This window comes from Hyperolius riggenbachi, chromosome 5 (genome assembly GCF_040937935.1).
Source record: "Hyperolius riggenbachi isolate aHypRig1 chromosome 5, aHypRig1.pri, whole genome shotgun sequence".
Taxonomy (NCBI): Eukaryota; Metazoa; Chordata; class Amphibia; order Anura; family Hyperoliidae; genus Hyperolius; species Hyperolius riggenbachi.
In genome coordinates, this window is record NC_090650.1 from 424,545,450 (window position 1) to 424,567,456 (window position 22,007).

Below are 22,007 nucleotides of genomic sequence, written 5' to 3' on the forward strand. Positions count from 1 at the left end.
CTGCGGGGGGCTGGTAGAAGCCCCAGGTGAGTAAAAGTGATTCTTTTATTGCAGGGTTAATGACCCCTATAAGGTAGCTCCTTCAGTGGTAATAGTGTGTGATAATCGCGAACGAGTAACGCGATCGAAACCTCTGGCCGCTGTATCCCCTAATGCTTTATGTGTCCCCCAACCCGCCCCGGTGTCACACCACCACCTATTGTCCGCCAATGTGTTCGCTGTGCTGTGACGTCACACATGCACCCCATGTGCTATAATGCTGGCAACCATGAGGGGGGGGGGGGGGGTAAAGTATAACTGCATGGGGCACCAGAGGGGACATAAACCATTATGGGGACATCATCTGGCGTCACAAGGCCAGTTCCACAAGATTTCTTACTGAAATCGATCAGGAATCGGCCTGCGGTTTGTGGCAGTAATTAGACGTTCCCACATCACAATAACTGTTAGGAGACCCGTGGGATAGCTGTGTTACAGGCAGAGCTGCTCAAATCCGGAATCGGGAGACATCCAGATAGTTCTATCCGGATATCTCCCAGTTACCTGTGCGGGGTGTGCAGGGTGTGCGGGGTGTGCGGGGTGTGCGGAGGGTGGTTAATCTTACCTGTCTGACGTCTTCTTTGTCCGTCCCTCGGCGCCTCCCACGATGCGGTCTAAGCGGCGGTCACGTGATTACAAACACTTCCTCCTTCCGGGTTGAAGGCGCCGAGGGACGGACGAAGAAGACGTCAGAGAGGTAAGACTGACCTCCCCCCCACCACCCACCGCGCACAGGTAACTGGGATATATCCAGGTAGAAGTATCCAGATGTCTCCCGGTTCCGGATTTGAGCAGCTCTAGTTACATGCTTAGGAAGTAAGCAAGCTGAAAGCAGCGAAGCGGAGCTTCTACTAGATAAATCATGCAGAGCAGAAGAGCAGTGACCTGAGTAAACACCAGAGTAATTACAGCGATGTCTGCTTACCAACATTCATAAAATGTTCAAACAGGATAGAGATCATCTGATAAGTAATATTTTCTTTTCTTTGGAAAAGTAAGCGGTGATAGCTGTTAATGTGGACCTGAACTCTTGCACAGGACAGAAGGAAAACAGAGAGAAATGCACCCGGTGTGTATTTAAAGAGTTTAGCCTAGTCTAATTCCCCCTCCTTTGTGTCTAATCACAGGATGTAATTTGATCTCTCCCCTGTGCACCTGACTTCCCTGGCAAAGATGGCAGATAAGCTCATATGAAAGCACAGGATGCTAACATGTCTGCTTCCATGAATCAGGAAGTAGACACACTGCAGATTTATTGTAGGATTTGTATCAGCTGTAACAAAGAAATGTTTTTTATTTAAAGGTTATTATGCTGCGGTCTGTGTATCTTTTAGAGCAGAGAGGAGGTTCTGAGTTCAGGTCCGTTTTAAGTAGTCGCTGCGCCTTTGTTCCCCTTCCTGTAGAATTCTAGTAACGCATTCCTCGCTTGGCTCGCAGTCTGCAGCCGTGTGACAAGCGGTCAGTTTCCAAGTAATCCCGGATTATTTCCTACGTAACGCACAGAAGGCACATTCGCAGCGGGAGTCCAGCGGAGGCCGCGGGCAGCAAGTCCTGTCTTGCAAATCGCACTTTCCACGTGTAAGCTGGATATATTTTCTGTCATTTTTTCCGTCCTTCTTGTTATAAAGTCCGGCGCATCCAACAGCAAAAGCCACATTCCGGTATCGCTGGTGGAGTGAGCTGTCCCATTAGAATATATGGGAATTAAACACAAATGCTTTTGTCTGGGTGCACAAATGTTATAAAACCGCCTCCTCAGATGATCATAATCGGCTATTTGCAATTCCGCAAAATTTCACGTAAATGTTCGCAATTAGGCCCATACATACTTATGATTTGTAAATTCAATTGATTTTGTGTAATTTATTTATTTAAAGGATACCCAAACTGACATGTGACATGATGAGATAGACATGTGTATGTACAGTGCCTAGCACACAAATACCTATTCTGTGTTCCTTTTTTTTCTTTCTCTGTCTGAAAGAGTTAAATATCAGGTATGTAAGTCAGTCCTGACTCAGATAGGAAGTGACTACAGTGTGACCCTCACTGATAAGAAATTTCCCTTTTTACCTCTTTCTTGCTCTCAGAAGCCATTTTCTGCTAGGAATGTGTTTTATAGTTGGAATTTCTTATCAGTAAGGGTCACACTGTAGTCACTTACATACCTGATATTTAACTCTTTCAGGCAGAGAACAAAAAATTGTTGTGGATGACTTTTTAAGATAGTCCACGGTTTTATTTTATGTTTAAATCTACTTTTTAAGTTTTAACTGTTTTATTGTTTTTGCTCAATGACACATTCATTGAAGTATGCCAGAGCAAAAATGTATGTACTATTGACCGTTTTATCTCTTTCCTGCTCTCAGAAGCCATTTTCTGCTAGGAAAGTGTTTTATAGTTGTAATTTCTTATCCGTGAGAGTCAAACTGTAGTCACTTCTTGTCAGGCTTGAGTCAGTTTCTCAGGCATAGAAAGGAAAAAAAAAGTAACACAGCCTAGTTATTTGTGTGCTAAGCACTGTACATACACATGTCTATCTCATCATGCCACATGTCAGTTCGGGTATCCTTTAAGTATTTATACAGCACCGACATATTAAGCAGCGCTGTACAGAGTGTATTGTCTTGTCACTGACTGTCCCTCAGAAGGGCTCACAATCTAATCCCTCACATAGTCATATGGCTATGTACAGTATGTAGCATGTAGTTTATGTATCGTAGTCTAGGGCCAATTTAGGGAGAAGCCAATTAACTTATCTGTATGTTTTAGGGATGTTGGAGGAAAGCCATGCAGACACGGGGAGAACATACCAACTCCGTGCAGATGGTACCCTAGCTGGGATTTGAACCAGGGACCCAGCGCTGCAAGGCAAAAGCGCTAACCACTACGCCACTATGCCATAAAATGTAACTACTTGCCGACTTTAGCGGTGAATAGCAAGGCTCTCATACATTCCAGTGTCACCAAAATTACGTATTTTTTGAGAAAATTGATTTTAAAAATGCAAAGGTTTTTGAAACTCAGAAAAATGACAGTTTAACCACTTGGCGACTGCCTGACGCAGAGTGGCGGTCTCAGAGCGGCTTCCTCGTTACTCGATCAGGCCATATGGCGTGATCTCGTGAGGAGTGAGATTAGACCGGAGCTCGCACAAGCACACTCTCTTGTCACTAAGCATAGCGGGTACAGCAAGCAGCCTGCCAGCAGCTGATCAGCGCTGGCAGGCTGGGATTATTGTTTATACAAGAAAATGTATGTGTATAGCACTGCCATCTAACGCAGCACTGCAGAGTATGTGCTTGTCACTTAAAGGGGCACTATGGCAAAACATTTTAAAGAGAACCCGGGGTGTGTTTAAAGAATGTTATCTGCATACAGAGGCTGGATCTGCCTATACAGCCCAGCCTCTGTTGCTATCCAAAACCCCACTAAGGTCCCCCTGCACTCTGCAATCCCTCATAAATCACAGCCGTGCTGTGAGGCTGTGTTTACATCTGTAGTGTCAGTCTCAGCTGCTCCCCCGCCTCCTGCATAGCTCCAGTCCCTGCCCCCGTCCCTTCCCTCCAATCAGCAGGGAGGGAAGGGATGCAGGCGGGGACCGGAGTTCTGCAGGAGGCGGGGAGAGCAGCAGACTGACACTATAGAGATAAACACAGCCAGCTCTGACAAGCTGTTTGTCAGCAGCGTGGCTGTGACTAATGAGGGATTGCAGAGTGCAGGGGGACCTTAGGGGGGTTTGGGATATCAACAGAGGCTGGGATGTATAGGCAGATCCATCCTCTGTATGCAGATAATGTTCTTCAAACCCACCTCGGGTTCTCTTTAAAATTTAAAATATGTACAAACAGACAAATAAGAAGTACATTTTTTCCAGAGTAAAATGAGCCATAAATTACTTTTTTCCTATATTGCTGTCACTTACAGTAGGTAGTAGATATCTGGCAAAAGCGACAGGTTTTGGACTAGTCCATCTCTTCATAGGGGATTTTTAAGCAAGGCTTTTTTTTTCTTAATAAAGATATTCCCTAAAAAAAGCATTTAAACAATGATGCTGGCCAGCTTCCCTGCTCGTTACACAGTTTTTTGGCAGTTGGTCAGAGCAACTGCCATTCACTAAGTGCATTTGAAAATAAATAAATCCCCGAGAATCCCCCATGAAGAGATGGACTAGTCCAAAATCTGTCGCTTCTGTCAAATTAAAAAAAAAAGTATCAAAAACAATACGGCTCCAGCGATGAGCAGCTCTAGCGCGCCCCCCCCCCCCCCCGCTCTTGCCAGCATTCTGTTAAGTTCCGGGTCATGGCTTGATGACGTCATCAAGCCGGGACCCAACACTTACGTCAGAGTGAGCGAGGATGCCGGCCAGAGTGGAGGGGGGCGAGGAACGCTGGGGAAACGTCAAGGAGGTGAGTGGATCCTCTTCTTCCCCTCTTACCGCCGCAGCTCAAATAGTGATCACTAGGGGTGGGACGACGAATCCGGCGAATCCACGAATCCCTCGAATATTAGGAAATATTCGAGATTCGTGGATTCGAATCCCGACGGCATTTTTCACTATACGAATCCGCCGAATCCCGACGCCGCATCGCCGCGCATCCGCCGCTCGCACTCGTCCTCCTCCGACCCCCCCGCACCTCCTCCGCTCGCCCCCCCGCCCGCATAGTTACTATCCACTCACCTATCCATAGCGGAGCGCAGAGCGGCAGACCTCTCGCCGACTTCCTGGTTCCCCCTAGTGACCGGCTCTTACAATGACGTCATCAGTAAGAGCCGGTCCGGCCACTAGACGGAACAGGGAAGTAACAAAGAAGTCTGCCGCTCTGTGCTCCACGGGAAAGGTGAGTAGATTATTATGCAGGGGTGAGCGGAGGAGGCACGGGGGACGGAGGGGGCCGTGGGAGGGGGGTTCTATCTACCTACCTACCTACCGACCGACCTAACACTATCCCTACCTACCTACAGGCCGTTATACCTACCTACCTACAGGCCGCTATACCTACTTACCTACAGGCCCCTATACCTACCTAAAGGCCCCCTATACCTACCTAAAGGCCCCCTATACGCACCTACCTGCCTACCTAAAGGCCCCTATACCTACCTAAAGGCCCCCTATACGCACCTACCTGCCTACCTAAAGGCCCCTATACCTACCTAAAGGCCCCTATACCTACCTACCTAAAGGCCCCTATACCTACCTACCTACCTAAAGGCCCCTATACCTACCTACAGGCCACTATACCTACCTACCTACCTACCCACCTACCTACAGGCCCCCTATACATACCTACCTACCTAAAGGCACCTATACCTACCTACCTACCGGACACTATACCTACCTACCTACAGGCAACTATACCTATCTACAGGCCACTATACCTACCTACCTACCTACCGGCCACTATCCTTACCTACCTACCTACAGGCTGCTATACCTACCTACCTACCTACAGGCCGCTATACCCACCTACCTAAAGGCCCCCTATACCTACCTAAAGGCCCCCTATACGTACCTACCTACCTAAAGGCCCCTATACCTACCTACCTACCTAAAGGCCCCTATACCTACCTACCTACCTACAGGCCACTATACCTACCTACAGGCCTCAATACCTACCTACCTACCTACCTACAGGCCCCCTATACGTACCTACCTACCTAAAGGCACCTATACCTGCCTACCTACATACCTACCTATACTTAAGGCCCTATACCCTGCTACCTATACTGAAGGTCCCTTTACCTACCTACCTAAAGGCCCCTATACCTACCTACCTACATACCTACCTATACTTAAGGCCCTATACCCTGCTACCTATACTGAAGGTCCCTTTACCTACCTACCTACCTACACTGAAGGCACATGTACCTTACTACCTATACTGAAGGCCCCTATACCTAGCTACCTACCTATACTGAAGGCACATATACCCTGCTACCTATACTGAAGGCACATATACCCTGCTACCTATACTGAAGGCCCCTATACCTAGTTACCTACCAATACTGAAAGCACATGTACTGCGCTACCTATACTGAAGGCCCCTATACCTACCTACCTACCTACAGGCCACTATACCTACCTACAGGCCTCAATACCTACCTACCTACCTACCTACAGGCCCCCTATACGTACCTACCTACCTAAAGGCACCTATACCTGCCTACCTACATACCTACCTATACTTAAGGCCCTATACCCTGCTACCTATACTGAAGGTCCCTTTACCTACCTACCTAAAGGCCCCTATACCTACCTACCTACATACCTACCTATACTTAAGGCCCTATACCCTGCTACCTATACTGAAGGTCCCTTTACCTACCTACCTACCTACACTGAAGGCACATGTACCTTACTACCTATACTGAAGGCCCCTATACCTAGCTACCTACCTATACTGAAGGCACATATACCCTGCTACCTATACTGAAGGCACATATACCCTGCTACCTATACTGAAGGCCCCTATACCTAGTTACCTACCAATACTGAAAGCACATGTACTGTGCTACCTATACTGAAGGCCCCTATACCTTGCTACCGATACTGAAGGCACATGTACCTTGCTACCGATACTGAAGGCCTCTATACCCTGCTACCTACCTATACTGAAGGCACATATACGCTGCTACCTATACTGAAGGCCCATATACCCTGCTACCTATACTGAAGGCCCATATACCCTGCTACCTATACTGAAGGCCCATATACCCTGCTACCTATACTGAAGGCCCATATACCCTGCTACCTATACTGAAGGCCCATATACCCTGCTACCTATACTGAAGGCCCATATTCCCTGACACCTATACTGAAGGCCCCTATACCCTGCTACCTATACTGAAGGCCCATAAACCCTGCTACCTATACTGAAGGCCCCTATATCTTGCTACCTATACTGAAAGCTACCAATATTGAAGGCACCCATACCTAGCTAGCTATACTGAAGGCACCTTTGCCTCGCTACCTATACTGCGGGCAACTATACCACGGATCGCACAATTTTTATGTGCAGGATTCGTTAGATTCGGGATTCGAAAGGTTCGAGATATTCGAGAACCTTTTTTAGATTCGGATCCGGATTCGGATTCGAAGAAATTGTGGATTCGTCCCATCCCTAGTGATCACTATGGTCCGCCGGCGTCGTAGTGAGCACGTGATCAGGAGCCAATCCCGATAGCTCCTGATCACTGAGGGGAGATGTCAGCTGTCATGTGACTGCTTAATTTCCCTTCTCGGATGCGCATGATTGCATCGGGAGCGGAAATGGCAGGTGGCGTAAATCCTACGCCGCATCAGGCTTAGACAGCAACAAGTGCGGCATAGGATTTACTGCCACATGTCCCCAAAGGGTTAAGGAATAGTAGGAATAAGTCAAAAAAAAGAATTTTACAAAAAGACCTTGTAGATTTTGAGAAAATAGATTTAGAGAAAATGTTTTTTTATACTCAGAAAAAAAAACAGTTTAACCATTTACCGCCATCCTAACGTATTAAAACGTCATGCTTACCGCTATTAACAGCAACATGACGTTTTAATACGTCGCGCATTCTCGCCGCTGCTACCGCCGTGTGTCCGCCGCTACCGCCGCCATTACCGTCGGGATCCTGTGCTGGGCGATTGGGGAAGAGGATCGAACAGTCCTCTACCCAATCGCAGTGCCTGGAGTGAATGGACGTGACCGCGAACAGCGGCTACGTCCATTCACATAAACAGGAAATGTAACAGTTTAATAAAGTGTAAAAAAAAAAAAAAAGTGAACACGTCCTATGAGTGTTCACTAGCGCCATCTTGTGGCCAAAAAGTATATTGCACCTACAAAATACATACATTTTCAAGTATATACACATCATTAATAAAATTACACTTCCAACCCTCCCCCCCAAAAAAACACTTGTAAAAAAAAAAAATCAGCTTAAAAAAAATAAATAAATAGTTGCCTTAGGGACTCAGCTTTTTTTATTCTATATTTTATGGGGGAAAATTAATTTTAATTTATTACATAGGGGCTTGTAATTATGGCCAGAACAAACAGAAAAATAACCACTTATATTTCAAAATAATATACTGTCGCCATACATTGTGGTAGGGACATAATCTAAACGGTTTAATTATCGGGACCACTGGGCAAATAAAACGTGTTTGTTTTATCCACAGGAGAATGTTTAATTTTAAAACTATAAAGGCTGAACACTGAGAAATAATGATTTTTTTTCTTTTTTTTCTGTTTTTCTCATTAAAATGCATTTAGAATAAAAAAATTCTTAGCAAAATGTACTATCCACAGAAAGCCTAATTGGTGGCGAAAAAAATGAGGTATAGATCATTTTCTTGTGATAAGTAGTAATAAAGTTATTAGGGAATAAAAGGGAGGAGCGCTGACAACTGAAAATTGCTCTGGTCCGTTAGGATAAAAACCCTTGGGGGTGAACTGGATAAAAACCATTTTTCCTTTACATGTTTTAAAATCCATTTTCTCAAAACTACAAAGTGTTTTTGATAAATGTGGTCTTGTTTCCACTATTCTCCTTCCTTAGCATACGTAGCAATTTTGGTGACAACAGCATGTATGGGGTGCTTTGCTATTAACCGCTAAAGTCGGCTCAAATTTACACAAAAATTACGCAAAATTAAGACTGGATTACACAAAATCAATTGAATGTCCAAATCCTAATTACATATAGTCATAATTGCAAAAATGTATGCCAACTTTTGCATAATCGAAATTAGCAGATTACCACCATCACTAATTATACCCTTGCCTGAAAGAGTACATTTTATGGCTGTGGAATTGTAAAATTGTGAAATGACGCATCCTCACAAGAGAAAGATCACAATGTGTGAGATCATGCTGGTGTCCCGGCTGCTGTGCTGTAATCTAGTGGCCCAGTAAGCGTGTCCAACACAAACAGATAACAAGTAGGGCAGAGATTAATCATCAGTCAGACAAACTAAAATGACAAATAACAGAGATACAGCAGAAGGAACTGGCAGCGCTTCCAAACAGACGCTGCAACTGAACTGACTACCTGCACAAGTATGCAGAGCTCGAATAACGGGCAGATTACACACCTTGCATTAAAAACAGGTACAGTAAAAAGAGGGCGTCAGCTTCAACCTAAATTGTGCACAAATTATCCCTAATAGACTCTCCCACAACGATGACGGGCCCCCACGGGAGAGACCTAGCCACTAGTCTAACAGTGAAACATATCCAACAGTGAAGCATGTTCAAATAGTGAAAAAACTAATCAAAGTTTAAAACCTAAAAAAAATAGTCAAATAGTGAAACATATTCAAACAGTAAACCGTAGCTAATCTAAAGTTAAAAACATAATCCTTACCTGGTGCTGGTAGCCATGAATGGTATACACGTTAGTTCAAAAGACAGCAAGCAATGGTCAGCGCTCATAGGCTGCATGTGAAGTGAAGGCTCCAGAGATGTGCACAGCCTACCTGAAGCTAAATACACACATTGAATGCAAATCAAATGCAAAATTATGTGCTAAACACTATTCTAAAAATTTGGATGCAAACTGATTCCCATGAAGGCAGCTAGCCTGAAGTATACTTAGGGCCCGTTTCCACTATAGCGTTGCGGAATCGCCGGCGAATCACCGCAGGCAAATCGCATGCGGGTGCAATTCCGCATGCGTTTTTTGCCGCGATTTCGCATGCGATTTCGCATAGGTAAGGCTGTATGCGAATTTAACCATGTCACTGCCTGTGTAAATTAACATTAATACCTATGCGAAATCGCATGCGAAATCGCGGCAAAAAACGCATGGGGAAAACGCATGCGATTTCCCTATTAAATACATTGCGTGCGATTCGCCTGCATTCCACACGCAGGCGAATTCTGAGGGCCCTACCCTGCAGATTTTTTCTGCACAGAAAAACATGCGGGGAAACGCACAAGTGGAAACAGTCCCATCCACTTGTACTGACTGTGCGAATCCGCATGCGGGCAACGCATGCGGATTCGCGATAGTGGAAACGGGCCCTTAAGCTTTTTGTACAGCGGAAGGAACTGCCAGTGCTTCCAAACAGACACTGCACCTGAATTGACTACCTGCACAAGTATGCAGAGCTCGAATAACGGGCAAATTACACACCTTGCATTCAAAACAGGTACAGTAAAAGGAGGATGTTAGCTTCAGCATAAGTTGTGCACAAATTATCCCTAATAGACTCTCCCAGGACGATGAGGGGGCCCCAGAGATAACAGAGATAACTGTCCAAAGGAAAAAAAGGACAAATAAAGAGATATGTCTATAGGCATTTTGTATATAGCAAATATTAGTAATGTCCTTAAAGGACAACTGAAGTGAGAAGAATATGAGGCTGCCATATCTATTTCCTTTTAAACAATACCAGTTGCCTGGCAGTCCTGATGATCTATTAGGCTGCAGTAGTGTCTGAATTACACCAGAAACAAGCATGCAGCTAATCTTGCCAGACCTGACAATAATGTCAGAGACACCTGATCTGCTGCATGCTTGTTTAGGGTCTATGGCTAAAAGTATTAGAGGCAGAGGATCAGCAGGGCTGCCAGGCAACTGGTATTGCTTAAAAAGAAACAAATATTGCAGCTTTCATATCAGGGCTGTGAAGTCGGAGTTGGAGTCGGAGTCAGGAGTCGGAGTCGCATGATTTTTGTACAAAATCCACAGCCCTGTTAAGTATTAGACTAAGAAGTCGGAGTCGAGGAGTGGGAGTCGGGGCAATTTTGGGTACCCGGAGTCAGAGTCGTGGTTTCAGAAACTGAGGAGTCGGAGTCGGAGTTGGAGTCTGAAGATTTTTGTACTGACTCCACAGCCCTGCTCCATATCCCTCTCACTACAGTTGTCCTTTAAAGAGGAACCGTAAGCAAGTGTTGAACTTCATCCTAATCAGTAGCTGATACCCTCTTTCCCATAAGAAATCATTACCTTTTCTTGAATAGATCAGCAGGGGGTCTGTATGGCTGATACTGTGGTGAAACCCCTCCCACAATGTGATGTCAGAACCTAGGTCTGTGATCCTTGTTGCATTGGGAGAAATAACAGCCAAGCACCCAGCATCTCACTCTGCGCATTTGTATATCTATTAAAAAACATCATATTAGCCTATCGCATTGTTAGGGGGTGTGGTTACCTGTAATAGCAGTTGGTGCTGTCTTTTTTTTAATGCCTGCTAGTAGTAAAGATGATTATTTGCAGGCTGATCAAACAATGAGCAAATTACATGGTGAAAATCTTTTTTTTTATTTTATTTTTTTATCTCTCTCTCTCTATTTTTTTAATGGCTCACTTTGCAATGTATTTATGTATCCCCCTTTTTTTGTTACAGTTCTTCTTTAAGTCATTGGGCTTGATTCACTAAAGCGTTCTAACAGTTAGCACGCTGGTGAAAAGCCCACTAATAAAATAAACTCGCGCGCAAAGTCCAGCGCGCAAAGTTTTGCGTGCGCAATCGCCTGCTGCACCCATTAAACCCTAAGCAACTTTTTGCATGCACCGGACTTTGTTTGCGTTTATTCCTCAAAACGGTGCTAACCTACTTAGTGCGATGGTTATCACCGCCCAAAAGTCTTTAGGCGTGCTAAGTAGGTTAGCACCACTTTGTGAATCAAGCCCATTGGCTTCAATTCATCAAAGGCTATTCGAAAGAAAAAACAAGTCGGGAAAATACAGCATTCGGTATTTTAAACTTTTTTTGCTAATTCATCAAGATTTTTACAGGTGCGGTAGAAGTTTGGTCATTTACCGAAACCCATGGTTTCAAATGACAGAAACCTATTCGGTAACAGCAGAGCAGTGTGGAGTTGTTTCTGTTTTGTTACAAGCTGTTCTGTGCAGTCAGGGCGATCCGATAGTAAGAGTCATCCCAGACATCCCTTAACATGTACATATGTGAAAAAGGAGAGAAACGGAAAATCGAGAGCCCCCGATAGTGTATTATTGTTGGTATGATAGTCGTGAGAAATAACGGTAAAATTATACTCACAATTGTAGGTTGCCGGGTTAGGCAACCACTTGTATCACAGACGGGGAGATTAGACCTGTCCCCGCTCAGGTTAAAAAGTCGCTCTCTGTGTAGAAGACGAAGAGAGGGTGCCCACACCCATCCACCAGGTGGATATTACGTGATAAGAGAAACAGAGGCGCCAATAGGGTAAAATATGATTCCGAATTAAAACAAATTAAAATGTGGGTGGCAGTGGTGGACTTGCCTACCCCCAATAAGAAAAGGACCACTTTGTATGGTTGACAATATAAATTTAATCAATTTGGTACTCCAAGACAATAATCAATTTGCAACGCGTTTCACGGGACACAAGCCCGCTTCCTCAGGCAAAATACATACAAGTAGGAGCAACCCAGTAGCAGTCCGTACTAGCGTGGCGCCTTTGTACAAAGGCGCCACGCTAGTACGGACTGCTACTGGGTTGCTCCTACTTGTATGTATGTTGCCTGAGGAAGCGGGCTTGTGTCCCGTGAAACGCGTTGCAAATTGATTATTGTCTTGGAGTACCAAATTGATTAAATTTATATTGTCAACCATACAAAGTGGTCCTTTTCATATTGGGGGTAGGCAAGTCCACCACTGCCACCCACATTTTAATTTGTTTTAATTCGGAATCATATTTTACTCTATTGGCGCCTCTGTTTCTCTTATCACTTAACATGTACATGTTTGTTATACTGCCTCTGCTCTCTCTGAATCTGTCCATTAGTCTTTCTTAACCCCTTGGTGTTATGATTCTTTCTCGATTTTAGGGTCTAAAAGCGGTTCAATGTTTTTGCACCCTTTCAGACCCTAAAACCTGGAAAAAATCATGCTGCCAGGGAGATCTGCAGCAGTTTTAAAAATCACTCCCTGGCACCAGCGCTGCAGTTATGCCTCCATCCTCCAGGTGGCGCTGCAACTCTAAAGTTAAATTGCCGGCTGTTGTCATGACCACAGCTGGCGACCTCACCAGGAGGAAGCAGAGCCTTGGAGTGGAAGAATAATGGTGGCCGACGTCGAGATCCCCTGGGAGGTGTGTACAAACACCCGCTGTGTGCTATACTCTGCACACAGCCTCCGGCAGCTACCCCAAGCAGAGGTCGGGATTACCGATTTTAGCTGGGATTTTCCGTGCCGACCCTAGCTCGGGATTAACGCCAAGGAAGTTAACATTTTATTTAATTGCCACAGCATATATGAACTTCCAAAAGACATTACACATGTTATGCTTAGGTGATTTCCCCACTAGCTCCTCTGCTCCTCTGCTTAGGTGATTTCCCCACTAGCTCCTCTGCATCTTCCAACAGGAACCTAAAGGGCCACAGGGGAAACCTCTTTTGTTCTGAATCTCTCTTGTGCTACCTGGGGGGTAAGCTTGTTGCTCCCGAGAAGGCACCATGTCCTACCACAGGGACTTGCAGGAGACAGAGGCTATTGCTATTGGCTCTGCTTCTGTGAGTCAAGGCTCCCGCACAGTCTCCGCACTGTATTCGACATACAATAACTGCCAGTAATTATCGAACATGATACTGGGCTTTACCGCAAGCTGTAATCTTCATGAAGTGATCAGTGGTGGGCTGAAAGTTCGCATATGCGAAATTTAGCATCGAAATTTGCAATTATGCATCGTAATCGTAATGCGAAATTTCAGAGAAAATCGTATGTAATAGTAGTATTTAAAAATTTTGCTTAAATTTTTGGGTAATTTTCGTGAAATTTTGCATAATTTTGTGCCGACTTTAGAGGTTAATAGCAAGGCCCCCATATAGGCTATTGCTACCAAAATTGCTACATATGTTAAGCAGAATAGTGGCTATAAGTCACACACATTTTTCAAAAAGACCTTGTAGTTTTTGAGAAACTCGATTTTAAAAATGCAAAGAAAATGTTTTTTAAACTGTCATTTTTCTAAGTTTAAAAACCATTTTTTACTTGCATTTTTACAATCGAGTTTCTCAAAAACTATAAGGTCTTTTTGCTAAATTATTATTTTTTACTTGTACCCACGATTCTCCTTAACATATGTAGCAATTTTGGTGTCAATAGCATATATGGGGTCTTTGCTATTCACTGCTAAAGTCGGCAAGAAATTACGCAAAATTTTATGTGAAATTATGAATGACTGTACGAAATCGTGATTATGTAATTAAGCGTAATTGTGAAAATTTACGCGAAATTTAGTGAAATCGTAACTTGCTGATTATGATCATCATTTGCTGACATTTGTTGTGGTGTTTACCGCACAAGTCGGTAATTTACCTCAGTAATTTCAGCTTGCCATGTGGTAACCGCCTTTATGATTTGACATTTTACTAAATTCTGCATGAACTCAGCTGTTTTCGCGGTAATGCTTGATGAATTGACGCCATTGTCATGTAAAGATCTACAACACGTGGATAGAATCCCCCACTCTGCTGGTTGCTGCACACTTTGCGCACACATCTCAGGGTCATGTGACTTCCTTTACCAAAGGGAATGTATGTGGAACGGTTGCATCAAATAGTAAAGCTGTGCGAGTAATGACATCGTCCCCCATTCACCTCTTGTATCAATGACAAATATGGGGACTGGGCTTTAACAAAGATTGCTTTATTTTGGAGTGGCACAGCTTATCATGGGTGAATGCGTCTGTGGCTTGCTTGGAGATGTGAGTTCCTATTGCTCAATATACATATTTCTACATTGCTCTTGTTCATCCAGGCAGTAAATAGGCAACTTTATGGGAGAGCATAATATTTGCTCATTTAGGTGACGTCATTCATTAAGTTTCGCAAATAACATTGTTCTTCGTTATCTAGGATGACTCAAAATGAGCAAACCTGTCTGATCCTCACCCCCCCCCCCCTTCCCCGGAGGTCGTCTGTAGGTTCAGACATTACAACATCTGGCAACGTTAACAACTTTTGAACTTTCGAGTTTAAAGAGGAACTCCAGTGAAAGCAATGTAATTAAAAAGTGCTTAATTTTTACTATAATTATGTATAAATGATTTAGTCAGTGTTTGCTTGCTTGTAAAATCTTTCCTCTCCCTGATTTACATTCCGACATTGATCACATGGTGACATTTTTACTGCTGGCAGGTGATGTCACTGGAAGGAGATGCTGCTTGCATTTTTGGCAGTTGGAAACAGCTGTAAACAGCTGTCATTTCCCACAATGCAACAAGGCTGCTACAGTGTGATGTCAGGACCTCAAGTGCTGTGAATCGCTGACATCACACTGTGGGAGGGGTTTCACCACAAAATCAGCCATACAGAGCCCCCTGATGATCTGTTTGTGAAAAGGAATAGATTTCTCATGGGAAAGGGGGTATCAGCTACTGATTGGGATGAAGTTTAATCCTTGGTTACGGTTTCTCTTTAACTACTGTAGGACCGTGTCATGCCGATGGGCGTGACTAAGGCAGCAGCCCCAGGACCGCCTAACGCCAAGTCCTGGGGCGGGGATTTGCAGGAGATCGTGCTCCGTCATCAGTTTCCCAGCAGCGATTGCCCCTAGGAGACTGTTAGACGGCGAAACCACCGTCTATTTACTGTGTACAGCGGTTGCGATCTACGGCAGCGCTGTACTGGGGCCAGTTGTGCGACACGGCTGTCCCCTCTGGAGACAAGGAAGCGGTCCGCTGTCATAGGTTGAAGCCTATGACAACCGATCGCGCTGATTGGCTGGAGGGAGGAGGAAGGGCGGGGTTTAAAAAAAATAGTAAAATTTATTCATAAAAAAAGGAAACAAATAGTTGTAAAAAAAAACAAATAAACATCCTGGGAGCGATCAAAGCCCACCAACAGAAAGCTCTGTTGGTGGGCAGAAAAGGGGGGGAGGAATCACTTGTGTGCTGAGTTGTACGGCCCTGCAGCGAGGCCTTAAAGCTGCAGTGGTCTATTGTGTAAAAAATGGCCTGGTCACTAGGGGGGGTTAAAGCCTAGGGTCCTCAAGTGGTTAAAGCATACCTGAACTGCATTGCAGCCCTGGGTCCCGAGTTTTAATCCCAGCCAGGGGCACTATCTGCACAGCGTTTGTATGTTCTCCCCAAAAAAATGCTGCATGCAGCGCATCTGCGATTTCTGCAAATCAATCGCAAATGCTGCAGTGAGATTGATTCCATAGGGAATACATTTGTCACAGCTCGCCAGCAATCATCAAAGCTATGACATTCTTCCCAGAAGCACCCCAGTGTAAACTAGCCCTTAATGGCCAGACTATTGGCCCATACTCACGAGGGACTTTTGTCGCCTCAACACGCGGCGCGCGCGTGTTGCGGCGACAGGTCGCCCGTGAGTATGGGCCGTCGCACGCCCCCGAACTGTCGCCCGTCGCTATGTCGCCATGCGATTGAAACTTTCAATCGCATGGCGACAGTCGCCGCTGCCCCCCCGCCGCAACTGTCGCTAGTCCGCGTGAGTACGCGGACTAGCGACAGCAACCTCCATTGAGGTTCACAGACCTTCCGGCGGGGGGAGGAGGAACGTCAGCGACAGCTTCCGCCTTGCCGCTGGTCCCTCTTCCGCATGTGTACGCGGAGGGACCTGGCGAGAAGCTGTCGCCGGCCTGTCGCCCACACGCTCACGTGTGCTGGCGACAGGCGAGTTTTGCAGCCCGTGAGTACGGGCCTTAAGACCTGACAGAACGGTGGTCGGGGTACATAAGCCGGATTATCAGCTGAGACGATCATTATCCACTGCCTCAAGCGACTTTAATCTAGAGTGTGTTTGGGGTTTTAAACCATGGGATTTGTTGTAAGGTCTGAGCCAGGGCCGAATTTACCATAAGTCAGTGTTCCCCAACCCTGTCCTCAAGGTCCACCAACAGTGCATGTTTTGTGGAGAGCCACAGAGAGTAGTTAATCAGCTCTGCTGAGACACTAATTACCCCACCTGTGTATGTTTGTGGTTTTCTGCAAAACATGCACTGTTGGTGGGCCCTGAGGACAGGGTTGGGGAACTCTGCCATAAGGCACTGTAGACCCGTGCCTACAGGCGCCTGATGATGGAAAGGCGGGTCACTTCCCTCCCTGAGTGCCTCCCTCCTTCCTTCTCTATGCAGAGTCCTGAGCAGAGTGTAAATGAGAGATTACCCTCCTGGGTCTCGGGATTCCACTGACCAGATCTCACTTAAGTCCGGGTCACCTCTAGCTACCTAATGCTTGGGGGCACCTCTAGCTACTTAATACCAGGGCTGGGCCAATGCAGAGGCGAGAGAGGCTCCAGCCTCAGGGTGCAGTGTAGGAGGGGTGCAGGGCTGGGCCAATGCAGAGGCGAGAGCAGTGTTGGTCGTAATGGAAAAATCTACGCTTACGGATCATTACGCTATTACGCAATTACGGTTACGGCATAGGAAATTATCTACGGTACATCACTGTAATTACGCGTAAACTTACGCAGTTACGCGTAAGGATACTGTAATGTAGGCGCTTACACTACGATGTTACGGGTAGTGCTGTAATACCCATTAATGCGTATTTTTTGACGCATACGGACGATATGTACACAATAGCCGTCAATGTGACAGTTATTGCGTACATATCATTCGTATGCGTCAAAACGTACGCTTATACTGAAGGGCGGGAGAAGATACTATTGGTTGCTTAGGATGTTGACTGATTGGCTACTCTTAGAAAAGGGGAGTTTTTACGTTAGTAATTACGCGTAAAATTACGCGTAAGTGTTTGTAAAATTACGCATACCTAGCAATTACGGTAGACAGTGTAATTATGATACCACTTTACTGCTTACGCGTAAATAATTACACGTAAGACCGTAATTTACGCGTAAATTTACATTAAATTACGATGCGTAATTACGCTCATGCGTAATTTCGGCCCAGCACTGGGCGAGAGAGGCTCCAGCCTCAGGGTGCAGTGTAGGAGGGGCGCAGGGCTGGGCCAATGCAGAGGCAAGAGAGGCTCCAGCCTCAGGGTGCAGTGTAGGAGGGGCGCAGGGCTGGGCCAATGCAGAGGCGAGAGAGGCTCCAGCCTCAGGGTGCAGTGTAGGAGGGGCGCAGGGCTGGGCCAATGCAGAGGCAAGAGAGGCTCCAGCCTCAGGGTGCAGTGTAGGAGGGGCGCAGGGCTGGGCCAATGCAGAGGCAAGAGAGGCTCCAGCCTCAGGGCGCAGTGTAGGAGGGGCGCAAAACTCTCTTAGCTATCATTCCCCTATTGTGTTTGAAGCAGAGAGAAATAAGAAAATTGGATACATGGCAGTGACTGCAATAACTAGTGATTAAGTTGTTAGGGAGTTTGGGGGCCCTGGGGCGCCTCTTAGTCTAATAGCAATCAGTGTGTGACGGCTGGGGAGGGAGGGATGGGGGGACACACTTGGTGTCTCAGCCTTGGCTGCTGGAGGACCTTGTCCCAGCTCTGCTTAATACTGAGGGCACCTATGGCTACCTAATACTAAAGGGCACCTGTATGACAGGCAAGGGAAGTAAGGGAGAAGTGACTGCTGGGCCAGCCAGCACACTTGAGGTGCAGTTCAGCGGGTGTTGGTAGGTTCATGGAGGGTGAAGTCTAAGGTGCCAGGACACCTGTGCCTATAGGCTCCTCTCTGTGATGTAAATGCGGGCCTGGTCTGAGTAACTGTTGCTCTGATTAATTCTAGAAGTATTGGGACTATTGAGATAACATCACACTCCGAGTGAGAACATGTCACCGGCATAATATGCATAGAGAGGAAAAGGGCCAACTCAATTCAAAGGAACAGCCTCAGGACAAAGCGTCTAAACCTGAAAAGGTAAACTCATGTAAACATTCAAAATTTCACTGCAATTTGTGTCACCTCACCTGCCAGCATTAAATTCGATCTTGCAAGTGACACTGCGGGACCCCACTGCCACACGGATGTGTCACTGGACAACACGTTATGTCTGTATGGGGGCACATAATGGAGCAGCTTCTGCGGTCGGCATAAACAGGTGAACAATGGACTTGGGCCATCATTTAAACATTTGAAGGGGAACTCTAGTCCAATAAATTCAATCGGGACCCCAGGGTTCTTCTCTTGGGCCATAAGCCCTTGAGGACCAAACAACCAAGCCGCAGGCTCATCCAGCACATCTCCAACGCCACAAAAATCCATAGAGTTCCTAACTGGAAATCCAGTCATTTATCTTTCTTAGCCGTCATCCAATAAGCAGACTCCATCATGATGTCATAAAAAATATTGGCAAAAATGGAAGATCGTGGACCCTTCTTCCACAAGACCACCCATGGATATCTTACCGGGGACACCATGGTGCTTTCTTGGCGTTAAATTACTCTGCAGGCTGCTTTATCGCCTGTTACCCATATACATGTGTACATGATGTAACTTAAGTCCTTGAGTATTAGTTGTTGGTGCATCTTGTCTGTCATGTGATCGTATAGTATGGACCAGGGAATGTGAGAAGTAATAGGGGTGTAATGTGTATCATGTGACTGCACAGTATAGACCAGGGAAAGTGAGAAGTAATAGGGATGTAATGTGTATCATGTGACTGCACACTATGGACCAGGGAATCTGAGAAGTAATAGGGGTGTAATGTGTATCATGTGACTGCACAGTATGGGCCAGGGAAAGTGAGAAGTAATAGGGGTGTGATGTGTGTCATGTGACTGCACAGTATGGACCAGGGAATGTGAGGAGTAATAGGGGTGTGATGTGTGTCATATGACTGCACAATATGGACCGGAAAATGTGAGGAGTAATAGGGGTGTGATATATGTCATGTGACTGCACGGTATGGACTGGGGAATGTGAGAAGTAATAGGGGTGTGATGTGAGTCATGTGACTGCACAGAATGGACCAGGGAAAGTGAGAAGTAATAGGGGTGTGATGTGTGTCATGTGACTGCACAGTATGGACCAGGGAAAGTGAGAAGTAATAGGGGTGTAATGTGTATCATGTGACTGCACAGTATGGACCAGGGAAAGTGAGAAGTAATAGGGGTGTGATGTGTGTCATGTGACTGCACAGTATGGACCAGGGAAAGTGAGAAGTAATAGGGGTGTAATGTGTATCATGTGACTGCACAGTATGGACCAGGGAAAGTGAGAAGTAATAGGGGTGTGATGTGTGTCATGTGACTGCACAGTATGGACCAGGGAAAGTGAGAAGTAATAAGGGTGTAATGTGTATCATGTGACTGCACAGTATGGACCAGGAAAAGTGAGAAGTAATAGGGGTATGATGTGTGTCATGTGACTGCACGGTATGGACCAGGGAATGTGAGGAGTAATAGGGGTGTGATGTGTGTCATGTGACTGCACAATATGGACCGGAAAATGTGAGGAGTAATAGGGGTGTGATGTGTGTCATGTGACTGCACGGTATGGACTGGGGAATGTGAGGAGTAATAGGGGTGCGATGTGTGTCATGTGACTGCACAGTATGGAGCGGGGAATGTGGGAAGTAATAGGGGTGTGATGTGTGTCATGTGACTGCACGGTATGGACTGGGGAATGTGAGGAGTAATAGGGGTGTGATGTGTGTCATGTGACTGCACAGTATAGAGCGGGGAATGTGGGAAGTAATAGGGGTGTGATGTGTGTCATGTGACTGCACAGTATGGACCAGGAAACGTGAGAAGTAATAGGGGTGTGATGTGTGTCATGTGACTGCACAGTATGGACCAGGAAACGTGAGAAGTAATAGGGGTGTGATGTGTGTCATGTGACTGCACAGTATGGACCAGGGAATGTGAGGAGTAATAGGGGTGTGATGTGTGTCATGTGACTGCACAGTATGGACCAGGGAATGTGAGGAGTAATAGGGGTGTAATGTGTATCATGTGACTGCACAGTATGGGCCAGGGAAAGTGAGAAGTAATAGGGGTGTGATGTGTGTCATGTGACTGCACAGTATGGACCAGGGAATGTGAGGAGTAATAGGGGTGTGATGTGTGTCATATGACTGCACAATATGGACCGGAAAATGTGAGGAGTAATAGGGGTGTGATATATGTCATGTGACTGCACGTATGGACTGGGGAATGTGAGAAGTAATAGGGGTGTGATGTGAGTCATGTGACTGCACAGTATGGACCAGGGAAAGTGAGAAGTAATAGGGGTGTGATGTGTGTCATGTGACTGCACAGTATGGACCAGGGAAAGTGAGAAGAAATAGGGGTGTAATGTGTATCATGTGACTGCACAGTATGGACCAGGAAAGTGAGAAGTAATAGGGGTGTGATGTGTGTCATGTGACTGCACAGTATGGACCAGGGAAAGTGAGAAGTAATAAGGGTGTAATGTGTATCATGTGACTGCACAGTATGGGACCAGGAAAAGTGAGAAGTAATAGGGGTATGATGTGTGTCATGTGACTGCACGGTATGGACCAGGGAATGTGAGGAGTAATAGGGGTGTGATGTGTGTCATGTGACTGCACAATATGGACGGAAAATGTGAGGAGTAATAGGGGTGTGATGTGTGTCATGTGACTGCACGGTATGGACTGGGGAATGTGAGGAGTAATAGGGGTGCGATGTGTGTCATGTGACTGCACAGTATGGAGCGGGAAATGTGGGAAGTAATAGGGGTGTGATGTGTGTCATGTGACTGCACGGTATGGACTGGGAATGTGAGGAGTAATAGGGGTGTGATGTGTGTCATGTGACTGCACAGTATAGAGCGGGGAATGTGGGAAGTAATAGGGGTGTGATGTGTGTCATGTGACTGCACAGTATGGACCAGGAAACGTGAGAAGTAATAGGGGTGTGATGTGTGTCATGTGACTGCACAGTATGGACCAGGAAACGTGAGAAGTAATAGGGGTGTGATGTGTGTCATGTGACTGCACAGTATGGACCAGGGAATGTGAGGAGTAATAGGGGTTGTGATGTGTGTCATGGTGACTGCACAGTATGGACCAGGGAATGTGAGGAGTAATAGGGGTGTGATGTGTGTCATGTGACTGCACAATATGGACCGGGAAATGTGAGGAGTAATAGGGGTGTGATGTGTGTCATGTGACTGCACAGTATGGACCAGGGAAAGTGAGA